Genomic DNA, 6969 nt, shown 5'->3' with positions numbered 1-6969 from the left:
TCCAACCCTGAAAAAATGCCTAACTGACTTAAACAGAGAGATGAAAAGAATCTATGGGAAGGTTAAACAAATCTCTTAGTTCTGAAGAATAGAAGAGCAAGAATGAATATTAGTGACTTAAGTGTCAGAATAGTTTTCTGTGGGAAGATTCTACTTTCAAGGAACATACTGATTGCTCCACAAGAATCACACAGCTAGTGTGTTCTGATCCTATTTTGATGACATAAATATAAATGAGGAAAAAAGTATCATAACTTTTGTTGTAAAAATTATTAATTAAAACAGTTGAAATTAAATTATTCCATTAATGTCAAATGCTTCACTGTTCAATTGATTCTTTCAAATATTAAAAATAATAATTACTTGCTTATTATCAATGACAGAGAGTAGATTGCCTTTGCAATGGAGAACAATTTACCCATCGTATGATACTGGCTTCAGGGAACAGCTCTTCACATCCTGTGTTCTTGATCCTACTTGGAATCCCAGGACTGGAGAATTACCAATTTTGGATTGCCTTTCCTCTATGTGCCATGTATTTCGTAGCTATAGTTGGCAATATCATTATCCTTCATATAATCTGAACTGACCACACCCTGCTTGAGCCCATGTACCTTTTCTAGCCATGCTGGCTATCACTGACCTGGCTCTATCCTCTTCCACGCAACCTAAAATGCTGGCTATACTCTGGTTTCGTGCTCATGAGATTGAATACCATGCCTGCCTCATCCAGGTGTTCTTCATCCATGCCTTTTCCTCTGTGAAGTCCAGGTTGTTCATGGCTATGGCCTTGGACAATTATGTGGCTATCTGTTTCCCACTCCACCACTCTACTTTCCTGACCCCAGCTGAGTGGGTAAACTGGGAGTAGCTGTGATGATGAGAGGATTGCTATGGGTGAGCCCCTTCTGCATTATGGTCTCCAGGATGCCCTTCTGCCCCAAACACATCATTGTCCAGTCATACTGTGAGCACATGGCTGTGTTAAAGCTGGTGTGTGCAGACACTAGAGTAAACCGTGCCTATGGGCTCTTTCCGGCTTTCTCGGTGGTTGGCTTTGATATAATTGTCATCAGTACATCCCATGTGATGATTCTGAGAACTGTTCTGGGGTTGCCCTCTGATGAAGCCCGGTTCAAGGCTTTTGGCACATGTGCTTCCCTTATCTGTATCATCTTGGCTTTTTATATCCCAGCCCTCTTTACATTCCTCACTCACCGCTTTGGACACCATGTGCCTCAAGTGGTACATATCATGTTTACCAATTTCTATCTCCTGGTACCTCCCATGCTCAACCCCATCATCTATGGAGTCAGTACCAAGCAGATCAGGGACAGGGATATTCAAGGTTGTTGTGGAAAAGATCCCTAAGCCAAGGGTCACCGCATCACAACCAACCCCATCACCCCACTGATCTAGGAACCTAAACGCAAAAAGGTTGCCAGGCCATCGCATTCAGCACAACATTTTTGTGAACAAAAGGCCCAGAGATGAGAAATCCCCCAGAGCAAAAGGAACAATTTTCAGAATGTCCAGAACAAGAGCTCTCTGAGGCATGTGACTGATCATAACGCTGAGTGGACAAACGTTCATCATCACAAAAACCCAATAAGAACATGTCCATCTATCAAATTACTGAAGATTTCAACAGAATGCCATCTTCTTTTTTTTTTTTTTTGCTGTCTTTTTTTAAAAAATTTTTTATTGGTGTTCAATTTACTAACATACAGAATAACCCCCAGTGCCCGTCACCCATTCACTCCCACCCCCCGCCCTCCTCTCCTTCCACCACCCCTAGTTCGTTTCCCAGAGTTAGCAGTCTTTACGTTCTGTCTCCCTTTCTGATATTTCCCACACATTTCTTCTCCCTTCCCTTATATTCCCTTTCACTATTATTTATATTCCCCAAATGAATGAGAACATATAATGTTTGTCCTCGGTGTCCAACGAAAGATGAATGGATAAAGAAGATGTGGTTTATGTATACAATGGAATGTTACTCAGCTATTAGAAATGACAAATAACCACCATTTGCTTCAACGTGGATGGAACTGGAGGGTATTATGCTGAGTGAAGTAAGTCAGTCGGAGAAGGACAGAATGCCATCTTCTACAGACTATTAAGGGGAAAATGATCTTTATGCCGCCAGGAGAATTATAAGTTGCTACACCTAATTAAACAGGAGATTAGAACTTGTCACTAAGACACCTAAAAAGTGTACATATTTTCACATCTTGTAAACTCATTATAAAAATAGAATTGAGGGAAAAAGTACAAAGTACAAAAAGAAAAAGTACAATCTCATGTATAGATTGTTCATTTATAAAAACATGGAAACGTCCACATATTGATATGTAAGACCCAGATGAAGAATGGACAATTGAGTATCATGTGTCATTTAACTAATGTATTTGCAAAAAGTATTTATAGATGTGAAAGATGATCAAGATATAATGGTAAAGAAAAAAGACACATAACATTTGCCCATAATGCTGATAACAATTTGTATAGAAAAAGATCTGGGAATACATCTGAATCGTATAATAGCAACTCAGAGTAATGAGATTTGTGGTATTTCAATTTCCCTTTTGCACTTTCATGGATTTTTAAAAAATTATCCTTGATTTAGGAAGTTTAATTTTAGTATGAGGAAAAAGTAACTGACACAACAACAAAAGTGTACAGAACAGGTTAACTCAGTGCCAAGGCCCAGGGGAATGGAGGGGGAATCTGAGAAGATGAAGGACTCCTGAATACAGCAAATTTCAGAAAAGCTTGAAAATCTTGATTAAGTCCTGACAGAATCACAACTCCTTGAGACTGCTGACAGTGAGGATTAGGGATGCTGAGTGTTGATCTCTCTTTCCACAAATGGCCTATTGCCTGTTGCCAAAAACTTCACAATGAAGAAGTTTTGGAAAGGAAATAAAAAGGAGATTGTCTTCTGAGGATATATTGTATGGTTACGGGTAGTGAGAAAGTCACTAGAAATTTGAGTATTTGTTAATATTTAATTTCCTTTTAAATTAAAAATTTAAGGGATCCCTGGGTGGTGCAGCAGTTTAGCGCCTGCCTTTGGCCCAGGCACGATCCTGGGACCCAGGAACGAATCATACGTGGGGCTCCAGGTGCATGGAGCCTGCTTCTCCCTCTGCCTGTCTCTGTCTCTCTCTCTCTCTCTCTCTCTCTCTCTGTGTGTGTGTGAAATCATAAATAAAATAAATAAATAAATAATTTAAATTAAAATTTTAAGCTGTTTTAGAAAACTGTACTTTTTCTTATTTTTTTCAACTCTATTCAGGTGTCCTTACACAAAAAGTTGCACATGCTTAATGTATTCATTTTGATGAATTTGAACATATGCATACACACATGATAGCATCATCACACAAGGTGAAAACCTTCCATCACAATTGTTGCATTTGTCCTTTTATCCTCTTTCACCATTCTCCTGTCAAAGCCAATAGTGAAGAAGGTTCTAGACCTCAGGCTCTCATGTTAGTAAAACCAACATCAGATGATGCTTGAAGAGGAATAGGGACCATGTTTGCTTCTCCCAGGAGAAACACTATTAAGCCAAAAAGTGTCCCCAGAAATGAATGGGTATTCTGAAGGAGCATTTTCATGATTCCCAAATATTAGAGATCTAAAGGGACCATGACCCTGTTATCAGCAAACCAGTAATGACTGTGACATCAGCAAATCTGTTACCGATTGTGAGGCTCTCTTTTTCTTTTTCAAATCATTTTGGTTGCTGCATAACTGTGACAATAAAATATAAATAGTTTAACACCCACCTTGAAGAGTTCTGATACATACAGCATGCCTCTGTAGCTACCAGCCCGATTAATACATAGAACATTGCCATCACTTCATGAACGTTTTCTTGCCTCTCTGGAGTCAAACACCCCCTGCACCCCAACCAGGCAAACCCTGATCTGATGTCTTTCACTATAGATTAATTTTTCTCTCACTAGCACTTTGATAGATGACAGAATAAGTAGTACATTCTTTGAGTCTGGTGTCTTCCACTCAGTATACAGTTTTTCAGATTCAGCTGTGCTGTTGCATGTATGAGAAGTAGGTCCTTTCCTGTTATTGCTGCGTAGTCTAGTCAATGTTTTCAACACACTCACTGAGGTATTGTTACCATACCAATTGTTACCTTTTTCCTTGGCTACAGCCCTTCTGGCCTTCTTCCAAACATATCCACTTCTTACCTGCCTACAACTTTGTCTAATCATCCTTCTTTCCCAGCTGTTATTTTCTAAAGCATATGATATTCCTCTTGACATCCTTTAGGTCTCATCTAGTACCCTCCTTTACAGCGAGATGCTTCTTAATTTCCTCATCTCATCTAGTTCTTGCTCCTGTAATTTTTGTCAACGCAAATATTTCATTTCTTCCCTCTCTTAACACAATACGTAATTATTCAAGTTACTTATTCACCATCTGTTCCTCTGACTTGAATATAACTTCCATAAAAGCATAGCACAGGTGTTCACTATCCAATACTCCCCTAGCTCACTAGAAAAAAAAACAACAACACAAAACAAAACAAAACAAACAAAACCTACTTCCATGAAAGAATGACTAAATGGTTACAGTTGCCTGGTACCATTGTCACAACAATTCCATTGCTGACCACAAGATGGCATGTGCAGGTATTGTGGGATGCCAAGTGGGATACCAGACTTTTTCATTATTTCATGGAAACTGAAAGGATATTGTTGTCAAAGAAGGTAAATTTGATATATAAAAAACAATTTCTCCCTCACTCACTTCTTTTTATTAACAAATATCAAATATTTGGAACATTTTAAGTTTCTATCCAAGAAATATCTATTGAAAAATTTTGTTGCACCAAACATTCTCTAAAAGTATGGGAGAGCATAGTGACCAAGAGAGACTGACAGAGAACGTAGTTAGTATCAAATGACCAAAAGAAGGTCACTGGACAGCTACAATTCCAGCTCTATATGAAAACTAATTACTTAAGCCATGCAGCTCTGTCATGATTAGAAGTATCCTCAAGTATACTGAATCAGTGAAAACAGTTGATTGCCTTCATTAAAACCTGAAGAACCAGAGGGCATTAGGTCCAGGACATAAATTCTGTAACTGACTCCATCATGTCTGTATTCATCTCCAAAACCTTTTAAGGGAGTGCTTTGAGTTGGGACTGGACTTCCCATTTGTGAGTTGGTCAGAGTCATCACAGTGGTCTCTTCTTTCAGAGAGCACACACCTCTAGGTGACCTACTGACTAGGAGAGGCCAGGAAATATTTAACGAAATCAGGTGAGCTTCTCCTGGATTTTAAATAGTACTCAGAGTCCAACTATGCCTGCCTGGAGTCAGTTCCAGAGTAACTTCAAAAGGAGAATCATGCATTTTCAGTATGACTACTCTGCACAGAGCCAAACACCTTGTTATTAGTATGGCATTTTACACCAAAATTCAGCAAGCATTACTTCATCACTTAGTATGTGCCAGCACTGTGTTTGGTGCTATAGTTATGTACATAACAAGTTCATCATCCTAAAAACCCCTTCTCCAAGCTCTCACAGCACCTGCTACAATCTGCTATTATCATAAATTTATCCCTGATGATCAGATTGTGTTTATTGATTCTCAGTCTGCTACTCCTGAAGTTACTGACTAATGCAACTCTTTTTTTTTTCTTTTTGAGGCTAAAACTCTCCATGCCCAGAGAAAGAAGAATGGCCCAAGTAGGTATTTTGTCTTACTTTGCAGAGCCTTCACCTCATCTCCATTCCAGATAAACCTGGAGTCTCAGTTTTTGGGTTCCCAAAGGACCACCACAGAAAAGATACAGGATTCTCGGTAAATACTGGCCAGGATATTTCTTATAGGGTTTTGCATCTCTGCAGGTACATATGTACAAGTAGGTATAATTATCCGGTTACATTTTGTATGAAAAAACAGAAACCAAAGAATCTAAGTAACATCTTGGGGTATATTTAGGAGCCAAAAAATATAACAGAGCCAAGAAATGGGGATGGGAGGGAATAAACAAGCTAAAATTAAAAAAAAAAAACAGATTCCTAGGTAGGAATTGACCCTTTTTAAGAAATCACCTATAGGTCTTAGGCTGACAAATAAAGGGTTGTGGATTAAAGCTCTAAAGAGGAATTTACATGATAATCCATATTATTGACAGCTTTGGAGTTGTACAAAACTACACCTTAAGAGAAAGATTTAAAAAGAAATTTGCCCATTTCCATTTCTTGAATGTGGCAGCTTCATTTTAAACCTCACATATTTAAAAAAAGACTCAGCCTGGAGGGGAGGGGATAGAGATAGGAAAGCTGTGGAGTAGTTCCCCATTTCAACTGGCTTCCTGAATGGAGTATAAAAGGCTCCATGGGTGTCCTAAACCAGATCTGTAGCAGTGGTTCTCTTACCACAAGAAACAGCAGTGATACAAGCACAGTGACTGGGGCAGGAATGGGTAGGCAAGACATCAAGAAGGAAAGATCATTGGGATGTCTGGGTGGCTTAGCAGTTGAGCATCTGCCTTTGGCTCAGGGCCTGATCCTGTGGTCAGGTATTGAGTTCTGCATCTGGCTCCCTGCAAGGAGCCTGCTTATCCCTCTGCCTTTGTCTCTGCCTCTCTGTCTCTGTCTCTCTCTCTGTGTCTCTCTTGAATAAATAAATAAAATCTTTAAAAAAAAAAGGAAGTTAAAACCTTTGAGGGAAGAGAAAGCATGAGTCTGAAAAAGGAATGGAGAAGTCTAGCATGAGACAATGTAGATTCTGACTCAGTTGGGGTAGTGGCCTTATGGTTGAAGTCAATTCTCTTGTATCCACATGGGAGAACAGTCATTTATTCATGGCCTTATTTATTCAGTAATTTTTCAATAGTTACTTTTCTCTGTCTTCTATCTTACTACTCCTCCACAGCTAGGTTTTTTATTTCAACTTTTAACTGATTGAGATTTCTTGA

The 6969-nt window shown here is 39.0% G+C and overlaps 1 pseudogene; it reads left to right on the top strand.

Moving 5' to 3' along the window:
* The first annotated feature begins 425 nt into the window (after positions 1-425).
* On the top strand, positions 426-1371 carry LOC119877355 (annotated as a pseudogene).
* Positions 1372-6969: the final 5598 nt, after the last annotated feature.

The sequence above is a fragment of the Canis lupus genome, chromosome 21 (genome assembly GCF_011100685.1).
Source record: "Canis lupus familiaris isolate Mischka breed German Shepherd chromosome 21, alternate assembly UU_Cfam_GSD_1.0, whole genome shotgun sequence".
Classification (NCBI taxonomy): Eukaryota; Metazoa; Chordata; class Mammalia; order Carnivora; family Canidae; genus Canis; species Canis lupus.
The sequence above is the reverse complement of the archived record's forward strand: the minus strand, read 5'-3'. Positions and strand labels throughout refer to the sequence as shown.